Below are 13887 nucleotides of genomic sequence, written 5' to 3' on the forward strand. Positions count from 1 at the left end.
AGCCCCTGGAACAGGACACCATAACGGGTAGGGGCAGCGGAACAGGAGAAAGACTCTTGGCCAAATGGATTCTTGTTCTATTGTGTGTTGATCTGGGTAAACTAGGGAAACAAATCCACAGAAACTCATATGTATATGACAGGATTTTATATAAAGGATAAGTGTACATTAAGAAAGAATCCTAATCCAGTGTTGCCCAAGCCCATAAGTCCAACATTAGCCCATATGTCTTACACCAATCTACAAAGTCCTCCTGCATCTCACAAAACACACACTATGATGCTGACTGCAGGAGGAAAGCCGAGTCAATGAACGTGTAAGCACCTCACCACTGGCAGGGATCTCCACGTGGCTGCTCCAGCACCCAGGGCTGCATCAGGGTAGGTCCATGTAGCTTCTCCTCAGGGATGTCTTGCAGGAAGTGAACCTTGCCAGCTGAAGTAGGGAATTGGCTAAGACAGCTGCACCCTGTTCTGACCATCAGACAGCAAGAGATCCAAGAACTAGAAAGGCGAGGCTCACTAAGCCATTTATCTCTGCCCTTCAATTACTCCCACATGTGTTAATCGACCAGGTTGGCACAATAAACCTTAACTATCTCATATTGTTAATTGTTTTCAGTTGGCACCAGGTAAATGGCAACTAACAACAATAAGAGGGATGACTTAGACACAATTGCCAAGCAGGTGGCACTATATCTACCATGAGACAGGATTTTAATTAAATAAAATGTTCTGATGCATTGTATGTATTAAGTTGCAAGCAACAATTAGACAACAGTAAGCTGGTATAATGACACAAAGCTATTTAAAAACCCAAAGTCTGCAAAGCAAGTGAATTCCAAGTAAATCCAAACAAACCCACTACCACTGAGTTGATTCTGACTGTAGCAATCCTATATAGCAGGGGTTCTAACTCAATTAAAACACGGGACATTTGGTGCAATTGGCAAGATTCACGTGGGCCACAGCACATTGACAAATTTTGTTAAATTTATATTGTGAAGTAAGGATTCAAGAATAAGGATTGGATAATTAAAACACTATATAATTGCTTGTATTTAAAAATTTTATCTATCTATTTATTTATTTATTTATTTATTAAACTAAAAATATTCTTTTTTTACCCAAAACTTGCCAGCACTTTCCTCCTGCTAGTTTTCACTTTTATGTTGTAACCAGAAAATTTAACAAAGTCACTAATAAAAAACACAAAATGTTGGACAGCTGACAAAAGTGATGCACAATCATATTGGCTTCTCTCTAAAAATGTTAACTAGCACTGCTGCTGGGTCCTATCCATAACTGCACAACCCAGAGTGCTCTTTTTACCCTGGGGGCGGCATGCGGCCCACAGTCGCCTGTTTGACACCCCTGCTATATAGAACCCCTAGGTTTCAAATATTTAAGGGGTGAGGGCCTCATGACTCTCCACAGAGTGACTGGTGGGCTTGAACAACTGACCTTGTGGTTTGCAGTCCAATTCTTATCTGACAGCCAAACCTGGAAAAAGGCTGTCCATGCCTCCTTCTCTTTCTCTAATCTCAGTCTCTGCGGTTCAGCTTTCTTTCCCTCATTCTTTTTCCACAGAACGGCTTTCTCTGTCATCTGGTCCACCTGGTAGCAAACAGCTTCCGGAGTTATGAAGACTCGTTGTGTTTTATGCAGGACGCTAGTCACACTGAAAGAGAGAACTCTTGGGAAGCATGGGTTGGTCCATCACTCACTATTCCTGAACTAATCGTGGGAACTTATCTAGCAGAGATACTCTGAATGTCCTACCACGGTTGATCCTTGGTCTGATCAAAAGTGTAAAACAGTTATTGACAAAATGTCCATGAACTCCTTTACCAAATGAATTTAGTGTGGGAAAGAGACTTCCAGAAAGATGGCTCTGATAAAAGCAAGCCAGCAGGTGTCATGTGCATGATGGTCATCTAGCTCTTTAAGATAGCATCACCCAGTGAATCAACACCTCCACTGAAAGTCACATCGGCTAGCATGATCGTATCAAGTCCGCCTGGTTTTTACAGTGTTGCTGATTAAAAGCCTAGTGACACCATGTTATTGGCATCTGGAGAGGCTTTTTTTGAGGTTTAATACCATTTCCTCCTCAGACATAAACCCATCTCTTTAATGCCCATGTGACATAATTGGGTGGACATCAATTCTCCAAAGCAAGACTTAGGTAAAGTGCATGATTTTGAGTGGCTATTTGGGTGACTTCTGCCAAAATGATAAATACAAGATATATCATTTACTTCCTCAATCCCATGTTTGTTTAGATGTCCAGTCGCTAGTATAGGAACTTGCAACCAGCATCCTACAGACCAAATTTGCTGTTTCTTAAAAACACACACACACACAAAAAAAACATTTTAATACGGCCATCACACTCATTCATTTGAAGTCTACTGTTATGAATACTTTCATATTGCAAGGAAAGAGCTGAGTAGTTGCAATAATATTCAGATGTCCATAATGCTTAAAATATTCATTATGTGGCCCTTTACAGCAAAAGTTTGCTGACCTCTTGTGTTAGGGAGGGTTGACTAGAGAAACGAACCCAGTGACCCCCCTATACGTATAAGAAAGAGCTTTATATCAAGAAGTAGTTATAGATCGAGAAAACATTCCAGTCAACTTAACATCCTATGTCCGTTTTAAGTCCATAAGTCTGATACTAGGCCATAAGCTACTCTTCAGACTCACCCAGCAACATGAAATCATTCAGGAATATCACAGACCAGTTGGGTACAAAGTCTTGTGGATCAAAGAGCGGTGTATGCGTCTCCTGGGGTCTGGCAGCAATCAGGGTCGGAAGAAGAAGGCAGAGTGGGGAGTGGAGGTTCCCAGGGTCCTCCATATGAGAAGGCCACGCCCACAAGGAGGCACCTTCTGACTGTGACCCAATTGTGAGGTTGAATATTGATATAGTTAAAGTTTATTGTGCCAACCTGGCCGATAAGCACATGGAATAATTGAATGGCCGAGGGATAAATGACTCAGTGAGCCTTGCCTTTCTAGTTCTTGGGTCTCTTCCTTTCTGAAGGCCGGACCAGGGTGCAACTGCCTTAGCCAGTTCCCTGCTTCAGCTGGCAAAGCTCACTTCCTGTGAGACGTCTGGGAGGAGAAGCCTCATGGACCTACCCTGATGCAGCCCTGGGTGCTGGAACAGCCGTGTGGAGACCCCTGCCAGCACTGAGATGCTTACATTTTCACTGATTCCCTTCTGCAGTTGGCATCATTGCGTGTGTTTTGTGAGATGGAGGAGGATTTTGTGGATTGGTGTTGGACATATGGGTTGATGGTTGGACATGTGGGCTTGGGAAGCACTGGGTTGGGATGTTTCCTTGATGTACATTTATCTTTTTATAAAATTCTCTGTTATACATGCGTGTCTGTGGATTTGTTTCTCTAAAATACCCAGACTAACACAAATATCATTCTTAAAATTTTATGTATCTTTAGGTTGACATGAAAGTATGTAACCACTTCACCCGTACAGTACTTGTCATGTTGTTATGTCCTTTTTATTATTTAAGCTACAATGTCAGACTTCTCTAGTTTTGACACAGCGTGGGAGTCTACTCAGCACCCAAACAGCCCTTCCTACCTGCTAAGCATTGAAGGAACATAACTGTCGGCCTATAGCTAAGGACGGAATAAATGTGACAATTATGAATAGTAATGAAAATGATGACTAACAAAGCAAAAGCAAGCAAACAAAAACCACCTTAATTGGATACTGACCACAAAATATTCTCTAATCAGCAATTCCTTCACCTTTGCTCTTCTCTTTGGATAATCTCTTGGAGAGAGATTCATATGCAGCTCTTCAAGTAGAAGCAAAACAGTGACCAGGAGTATTCAAAGTGGCCCCTCTCGTGATTTCATCTACCTCCTGTTATAAACCATCAAACACAGCTTTCCTGATTTTAGAGACAGTTAACGTGGAATGTTAGTTTTTTTCCCCAATAGTTTATGAAAGGAAAAAGTAGATCTATAAATTGGTTTAAATACATTATGTTCCTCCAAATGTTTTTAATCTGATTTCTGAAATATCACTAGATGAACACTGTGTAGAACATGACTCAAAATTAAGTACCAATAGGTAAGAAAAGTTGTCTTGTTAGATCGTTTGGGGGATTTCAAGATTTCTGCTCAACCTCAATAGCGTGGATAACAAACCAAAACAAAAGAAACTAAGTAGCCGCCATCTAGTTGTCACTTGTAACGCTGGTGCACGCTACATGCTCAAAGTTCAATCGTCCACTACGTAGTTTTCAAGGGTATGACTTTTCAAAAGTAGATTAACAGACTTGAATTCAGAGGCACTTCTGTGTGGCTTCAAACTGCCAACCTAGCAGGCTTCCCTGTTTGCAGCACCTACTTTAAAAGTAATTACCATAGTCCACTTTTGGGGCCAAGGGGATCCAGTAAAAAGGATCAGCTGCCTCCTTGCTTTGTACTTCCTGCCTGGGAGACTCTCAGCCTTGAGCAACAACAAACATACTGCTGACAACCTGCAGAGAGAGGCTTGGTTCCTACCCCACGGGTGGTGCTGGAGCTCAGAGATGGGAAAGGGAACTTGGGGCAGATTAATGAAGGGGTTGAATTCCAGAACACTTGGAGGGCTTTTCCATTAATTCAGCTGAGTGATATTTACAGATCAACAGGTCTCCTGGAAGCCATTTCTTGTTCGTGGGCTTCATTTGACATAAGCCCACATTTTCCCCTGTTACTGATCAGAGTACCAAGTGAATTTTAAAATGTCACCAAGCACGGAAGACATAAGAGACATGTATTTGGGAAACCATTACGTTTGGGTTTTTCAGTTATAAGAATTAAGGTCAAGTGTGAGACTTTCCCAATGTGTAGCCATCATTTGTCTTATAAATCTCCATTTTGTCTTGAATGCTCTATGCCATCTTAGATTTATAAAAAATCATGCTCACATGTAGCCAACAAAGTCGATGGAATAGATTATGGAAAACAAAAGAGCATTCTCCAAAAGCAAAAAAAGAACCATAAATTACAGGGTGCCAGACATTTTTCCCACTTAGAATCCATTCAGATCGAGGGGCTCTGGGTCTTCTGTTAAATTGGGAATGCATTCCAAGTTTTCAATATACTATGATTCCCTGCCTGATATGACCTCATCTATCACAGTTAATATAGAAATAAGGGGAACATATCTCTACTCACATCAACTTATTTTATTACAAGCAATCTCCTCACACTTTACCCACAGTGCCATAGGAGTCACTAAAGAACCAACAATTTTTATAGTCAAGACAACAAAGAAAACCCCTTCAACTGTTAAATATTTAACTTCACAGATGTATAACCACTGATTACAAGTTCAGATTCTTCATCTTATTTTCCTTCATGTGCCATAAATTTTTCAAGAAGATGTTTCCATAAATTCTCACATGTAGAAGAAAATAAATATAAAGCTCAGTGCAAAGCCCTTAAAGAAATAAGAGGAAATAAATATCATATTGACAAGAGGGCAAAATGTGAAATTAGGACTACCAGAAAAGCTGTTAGCATGATAAATTTAGGCTAAGTGTCATTTTATATTCTATCACTGTGACCTACTTCCAGCGTTCTTGAAATACCCTCTTCTAATTTGCTTCTCCAGTTTAGATTTGGTGTTGGAATAAAGCCATACACTTTTTTTTAATGAAGCAATTTTCTGATCCCTGCATTTATTACAGCTGCCAGGCTGACAGTTCATACCTGACCTTGATTACCGTTTGATATGCATACACGGTTAATGGAATCTTCTGTGCCATGTAGCTATAGCAGTCACACATTTGGTAGCTTAATTTCAGTTAGGATCCTGCCTTGGAAAACCTAAGCACTGATTAACATTTGCCACAGATTTTTAAGCAGAAGGCAAAGAGAGAGGAGTTTCAAGTAAATTCGCAAGAGGAAAATGATAAATCCTAACGATGACTCTCAAAGTCAGAATGCCCAGCGTTTCCAGTAGACACAGGGTTGGATAGCCGAAGCACATCAGTACACGTCACTGAGTGCTACAACCGTGGCACGACGACCACAAGACACGGGCAGTACCACCCAGGGTTGGTCCGCAGTCCCAATCTAGTTTTAAATCAAAGAGAAAATGATCGTTTGGTACACAGTTACTGCTCTCTATAGGCTATGGGAGGCACCCCGGTGACACAGTGGGTTAGGAGTGGGGCTGTTAAACCCAGGGTCAGCAGTGTGAAACCCCCAACTGCTCCTCGGGAGAAGAACGAGGCGTTCACTCCTGCAAAACATTGCAGGGTCGGAAGTCCACAGGGGCCATTCTATTCTGTCCTATAAGGTCTCTATGTGTCAGAATCAGCTCAATGGCACCAAGCTTGACTTTTCGGGTTTTTTTTTTTAAGGGGTGGGGATTATATGGGAGTCCCTCGATGGTGCTCAGCTGCTAAACAAAGGTTAGTGATCTAAATTCACCCTGAAGCACTTTGCAAGAAAGGTCTGGCAATGTATTCCCAACAAATCAGCTACCAAAATCCCTATGGGAAACACAGTTCTACTCTGACATATATGTGGTTGACAGGGGTCAGTGCTGACTCCACACACACCAAAAAAATTAAGGAATGTGGCAGAGATAGGGATAAAATATAGAGGGCCCTTTCTCCCAAAATGTCTTCCTTGTAAATTAGCATTTTATTCCATGGTAAATCTCTTTATATGGTCTGATATTTTATTCTTGTTTGGTATAAAATGACTTTTCGTATATGAATTGATGGCAAATGAGTTTTACTTTGGTGGAAGCAAATAGTTATTTTTATAATATTATTTTGTGTACTAATAATTTACTTGCTAAGTATTTACCAAGTAGAATTAAAAGTGAAAAATCTTCATCTGGACCTCAAAATCTTGCTGTATTTTATACGCATCCATGAAAATTAACATACTAATATTAAGTCTAAGTCGCAAGAACGTTGACTTGAATGCAGTGCCTCTATTTTGAGTGTGTCTGGCATACAGTGCTACGCAGTGAATGTGAAGTGAACTAGCCGAACACGCATTTGTTTGTTTTGGTTGGGAGTTTTATCTTTAATTAGTTTTACTGTGCTATAATTAACATATCTTACAACTCAACAGTTCTATCATATTAAGAAGGGTTTAATCGTTTAAGTTGTATTTAATAGCTCAACCATCATCACAATCAACTGTGAAATATCTTTTTCCTTCTTGTACCCATTGATACTGATGTCTCATTTCCCCTCCCTTCCTTTCATGCCCCCAGGTTAGTATTATTTCAGTTATTGTCTTCATAAATCCTGACTTCACAATACAAAAATATTAAACAGTAACAAACAACAACATCAAAAACAACAACAAAAACCCTAGCAACAATGGTCATATAAAACCATGACCAAAGACTTCAGTCTACGTGAGACAAATGATATTAAGAATGTAGGCTAAATTGGTAGTGGATCCTACAGGAGACCTAATGGCAAGGCACTGCCTTTCAGTCTCTGTACATTTGCTAAGAACCTCTTTACAATTCTTCATCTGATTTTAGGCCTGTTTACATTTCTAATCTGTGGGAAGTATGGGTTCACCAGGGAGTCAGTTCATGTAGGGACCCTGCAAATGGATCTTGGGCTTCAACGGTCATCTATCACATTCCACAACCCGGGTGTATCGAGCTTAGGCACCGGTGTTGATACTTCCCTCTGGACTTGGATCTTATTTTTTAGAATTCTCAGAGCACATGTGCTTCTTTTATGTGATGTGATTATTCTGTGTGGATATGTTAGTCAAGGTAGACTAGAGAAACAAATTCATAGACACTCCTATGTGTATAAGAAAGAACTTTATATACAAGAGCAATTGAATATTGATAAAACCTCCCAACCCAGTCCAGGTCAAGTCCATAAGTCCGATATTAGCCCATATGTTGGATATCAATCTATAAAATCCTCTTCAGCCTCACAAAATACATGCAATGATGCTGAATGCAGTAAGATCTCCATCATCCAGTGGATGGAAATCTTGTAGATTCCGTGGTGGTGGAAGCATCTTAGCTCTGGCAGGGGTCTCCACGTGGCTCCCACAGATCCAGGGCTCTAGCGTAGCTTCATGTGTCTTGCCAACAGGTATGTCTCTCAGGGAGAGAGTGTGTCCTGCTCCAGTGAGCTATTTACCTCCTCAGCATCTCCAAATGAGGTCATCAAGCTGGAACCTGATTGACAGGCTAAACTCCATCCCTTTACTCTTAAGTTTCAAATGGACAACAGATTATGTAACTACCACAGTGGACTTGTGTGTGACACCTCTTTTGGACGGCACCTGATTGGAGACAAGCTTCAAGACATCAGTCACTATTTTTATTGAAAGCTGGTACCATCTGATTTCTGCACCACAGTTTGCAATTAGTGAAACTCTTCTGAATCCTAAAGCTAACTTCTCAGTTCATGGTCCATAGTATGGTCTATAGATTCATGTGTGATTTCACCTGACCCCAGAAAAAATTAAAAGATAGGATATATTGTGATGAATGTTTTTATACAGTTAAATTTACTGTAATATATTTTTATATTTAGAATGACTTGTTTTATAAAATATTACATTATAGTAGTAGCTAATAGTTTAATTTTTATATATATTATTCTTTTTTGTGTGTGAATAAATGAATATGCTTGATTTATATTTCAAATGAAAGTTTGGAAACTACACATATACCTTGAGGGTGATTATTAAATACATTCATAGACCCATGAAAACCAGTTCAGAGAATCAAAGAGTCAGGGACTTGGCAATGTAGGATGAGGTGACTAACCCTCAGCTCTAGTAGGATTCCTCTGTTGACTAAAAGTAGCAAAATATTTTAAGTGCTTAGTTTCTACGTCCCTCCCCACTACTCTGACCATTCTGAGATCCGTAGATCTCACCCTCATTTAGAAAGTGAGGAGGCCACAGCTGAGCAAAGACCACCCAGGACAGGCTCCAGTATAATGTGAGAACCTATTCTGATGAGTCATTGCCTCCAATAGATGAAAATCAATAGTCAATTGCCATAATCAATCTTGACACCTTATGATATCTTATATGTCAGAGTAGAACTGCTTTCTTTCTTTCCTTCTTTCTACCTTTCTTTCCCTCCCTCCCTCCCTCCCTTCTTTTTTTCTTTCTCATTATCCCACCCCATACATTTCTCTTCCATGCTTAACTCTTTTTATTTGGTCTCATATAGATAATTTTTGAAAGAATTATACTAAAGAATGGTATTCTTTTTAATATATATATAGACAGAGACTAAATGCTATAAATACATGTATAAAACACCAAATATACAAAACATCAAATATATGTGTGTGTGAATTTGTGTGTGTGTGTATACAAGTTTTTAATACTCCTGGAACTACACATCTAATTTGGAGTTAAAACAGAAGCATGAAGCATGTTGTTAAGCTACTTTACTGGAAGGTCAATAAATCATGACACTAAACTTTAAAAACAAGAAAAATCATCCCATGGAGATTTTTATTGTCCATAATCAGATTGAGCGTCTACTATTTTTAAGTATTTGTAATTTTTCTATTTATAACTATCTCACCGGTTTTCCAATTCAACTGTTCACAGATGTACCACTTTTGGACAACAATTACAATAACCAACTGTGCAATCCTATACTTAGCCATTGCAATATTCTCATTACCATTTCTTCCTTACTCTCATCAAAAGAAATGACCATGTGGCTAATTTCCTTTGTTCTAATGATGTTCTGAGATTTCATCCTTTGGTGGGCAAAGATACCTTTTCCTTTATGAAAAACTGGTAAGTAAGTCAATTGATTCCATAATGTTGAAACTTCCATGGAATTCTGGAATGAATACCACTTAGTCATGGATTATGACCTTGTAATTTGTTGTTGGATTCTATTTGCTAGTATTTCGTTGTGGAGTTTTATATCTATATTTGTAAGATATTGGTCTGTAATTTATTATAATATCTTTGTTTGGATATAAAGGTTATATTTGCTTTATAGAATGAATGAGGGCAAAATTCTTCCTTTTCTATCATTTAGGAGAGTTTAAACAGTGATGGTATCAATTATTCCCTAAGTGTTTGGAAGATTTCTCCAGTGAAACTAACTGGACATATTTTGTTTGGAAGATTTTGTTTTGGTCACTGATGCAATCTCCAGACTTATTATAAGTCTATTGAGACATACTATTGCCTCTTGAGTCAGCTTCAGTAGGTTGTGTTCTTCTAATAATTTTTACATTTCATCTGGTTATCACATTTGTTTCTGTACAATAGTTTATAATACTCTGTCATAATTTTCTATATTCCTATCAGTTCCATTTTAAAATTCACTCTTTCACTTTTTAATTTGGCAATTTATATCCTTTCTTTCTTTTGTCAATCTAGCAAAGAGTTTGTCTCTTTTAAAGGTTTTTCACCACCTCTTGTCTGCCAGTTTGCCATGCTATGGTGGTTTGTGTGTTGCTGTGATGCTGGAAGCTACGCCACATACTTCAAATATCAGCAGGGTCACCCAAAATTAACACGTTTCAGCAGAGCTTTCAGACTGAAAACAGACACAGGGAAGGAATAAGTTGTCCACTTCAGAGGAACCTGATAACATCAAAACATTGTCAGATATCAAACACCTCATAGGTAGAACATTGTGCAAGAATATGAGGTCCTCAGATCCTCAGGAACTCAAAATCTGATTTAGGAAGCACCTCCTTTTCTAAACAGTGTCAACCATGATGACATGCATGGAACAATACCTTCAAGAGTAAAGTCTTTAAGACCATTCATTTGCCAATGGAGCACACACTCAAAATGAGAAGAAATAACAGCAAATACATATTAATAATTGGTATTTGGAATGTACAAAGTATAATCTAGAAAAGTTGAAGTTATCAAAAATGAAGGGACCTCATAAAGTGGCTGAAATGGACTGGTATAGGCCATTGTCAATCTGACTGCCATATGGTTTACTATGCCAGAAATGACACAATCAAGAATAGCAGTTTTGCATTTATTGCCAAAAAGGACATTTCAATATTTAGCTCCAATTATGATGCTGTCTGTTATAGTATACATCTATTCATATACAAAGAAATTCAGTCACTAAGCTAATTGACTATATCTATGGGAAGAGTTGACGGAGAAGCTCAATATCAGGTCAACTGTGAAACTGAACATCACTTGCTCATATGTAAATCCAGATTGAAGCTGAAGAAAATTAAAACAATTCCGCAAGAACCAGAATACAATTTTGAATATAGCCTGCCTGCATTTCAACACTTTCTCAGAAGCAGATTTGATACATTGAATATTAATGACAGAAGACGTGATAAGCTGTAAGATGACATCAAGAATATCATACACAAAGAAAGCAAAAAATCCTTAAACTATAGGAAGGAAAAAAGAGATCAATACGGATGTCAGAAGAGACTCTGAAACTTGCTTTTTATCATAGAGTAGATTAGGCAAACGGAAGAAAGTATTAAGTCACAGAAATGAATAGACATCTTCAAAAGACAGCTCAAGAAAACAAAGTAAAGTATTATAATGAAATGTACAAGTATCTAAAGCTGGAACACCAAAAAGTAACAACATGCTTAATTTGAAAGAAATGAAGAAAAAAATCAAGCCTTGATTTATAATAGTGAAAGATTCTATGGGCAAAATATTAAATTATGTAGGAGGCATTTAGAAGAAGATGGAAAAATAAATCAACATTCAATCATTTCAAGGAGTAGCATATTATCAAGAACCAATGGTACTTAAGGAATATGTCCAATCTTCACTGGAACCATTAGGCAAAAACTAGGCCTCAGGAATTGATGGAATACCGATTGAAATGTTTCAACAAGCTGATGGAGCGCTGGGAGCATTTGTCTATGTCTAGAGATTTGAAAGACAGTCACCTAGCCAACTGACTGGGAGAGATCCTTATTAGTACCACATCCTAAAGAAAGGTAACCTAACTGAATGCTCGAATTATATAACAATATCATTAATATCACATGCAAGTAAAACTTTGCTGAAGATTACCCAACAACATTTGTAGCAGTACATTAATATGTAACTGATATGTTTTGGACAGATTCAGAGAGGATGTGGTACAAGGGATATCATTGCTGACATCAGATGGATATTAGCTGAAAACAGAGAATATCAGAAAGGTGTGTATTTTTTTTTATTTTTGTTTTTTTGACTATGCAAAGGCATTCAGTTATATGGATCATAACAAACAAAGGACACTTGTGAAGAATGGGAATTCCCAAACACTACTTTGTGCTCATGAGGAGCCTTGGTGGCATAGTGGGTTACAAGTTGTACTGCTAATCACAAGGTTATCAGTTTGAAACTAACAGCTGTTCCTGAGGTGAAAGACGAGATTTTCTACTTCCATAAAGAGTTACAGTCTCAGAAACCAAAAGGGGAAATTCTACCCTGCCAAAGAGCATCACTATGAGTCAAAATCAAGTTGATGGCAGTGGGTTTAGCTTTTCTTTAGTCTTTGTGCTTATAAAGAAACTGGATATGGACTACAAAGTAGCTATAATAATAGAATTAGGGAATACTGCCTGGTTTAAAAATCAGTAAAGGTGTGTGTCAGGGTTGTATCTTTCATCATATTTATTCAATCTGTATGCTGAGCAAATAATCAGAGTTGCTGGATTTTATAAAGAAGAATGTGGCATCGGGGTTGGAGGAAAGGTACTTCACTGTGGTATGTGGATGGCACAACTTTGCTTGCTGAAGTGAGGAGACCTGAAAAATCAAGGATTGCAGCCTTTGGTATGTATTAGGAACTAATGTAAGAAAATTAAAATCTTCACGATGGGCCCACTGGGTAACATCACAATAAATGCAGGAAAGATTGGAGATGTCAAGGATTTCATCTTGCTTGTATTCACAATCAGTGCTCATGGAAGCAGAAGTCAAGAAATCAAGCACCACAATGCATTAGGTAAATCTGCTGCACACGAGCTCTTTAAAGTTTTAAAAATCAAGGATTTTACTTTGAGGGCTAAGGCACACCTGGCCCAAGTTGTAGTATTTTCATTATCTCATATGCATGTGAAATTTGGACAGTGAATAAGGACGACCCAAGAAGAATCTATGCATTTGTATGATGGTGCGGGCAAAGAATATTGAAATTACCACTGAGTACACACCCCCCACCATGGGAAAAAACAAAGGAGTAGTACAGTTAGAATGTGCTTTAGTTGTAAGGATGGTGAAACCCTTATTATGTCCTTCAAAACATGTTATCAGTAGCGAACAGTCCTGAGAAAAGGACACTGTGCTTGGTAAAGTGGAAGGGCAAGGGCATTGGCCCTTGATGGCCTAGTGTTGCAACAGTGGTCTCAGCTCTGAGCACGATTGTGACAATGAGGCCAGACCTGTGATGTTCCCTTCGGTTGTACTTTGGGTTGAGATGTGTCAGAACTGCCTGGAAGGCACCTAAAAACAACATTGAAGTGTTTTGCTTTTTTAACCGAATTCTGGATTTCTTGGTGTCCTCTACTGTTTTCTTCTCCAATTTATTTCTGTTCAAGCCTTTATTATTTCCTTTCTTGTGGCATGGCAGGGCTTAGCTCTCTCTATCTAGTGTCTGGAATCAGGGAGTTTAGGCTGCTGATTTGCAATCTTTTGTCTTTATTCTTGAAGGGATTTGTTGCTGAAAGTTTCCTCTTTGGACTGTCTTTTCTGCATCTCATAATTTTCAGTCTGCTGTGCTTTCATCTGAGTGTAAGTAATTAATTATTTATGTTTTATTTTGTCTTTTACACATTGGTAGTTTAACAATGTGCTGATTAGTTTACATGTTGATGTGTGTTCCAAGCTTTACCTTGTTCTTGATGTTTATTAAATTTTGCTTAGA

This window comes from Tenrec ecaudatus, chromosome 18 (assembly GCF_050624435.1).
Source record: "Tenrec ecaudatus isolate mTenEca1 chromosome 18, mTenEca1.hap1, whole genome shotgun sequence".
Taxonomy (NCBI): domain Eukaryota; kingdom Metazoa; phylum Chordata; class Mammalia; order Afrosoricida; family Tenrecidae; genus Tenrec; species Tenrec ecaudatus.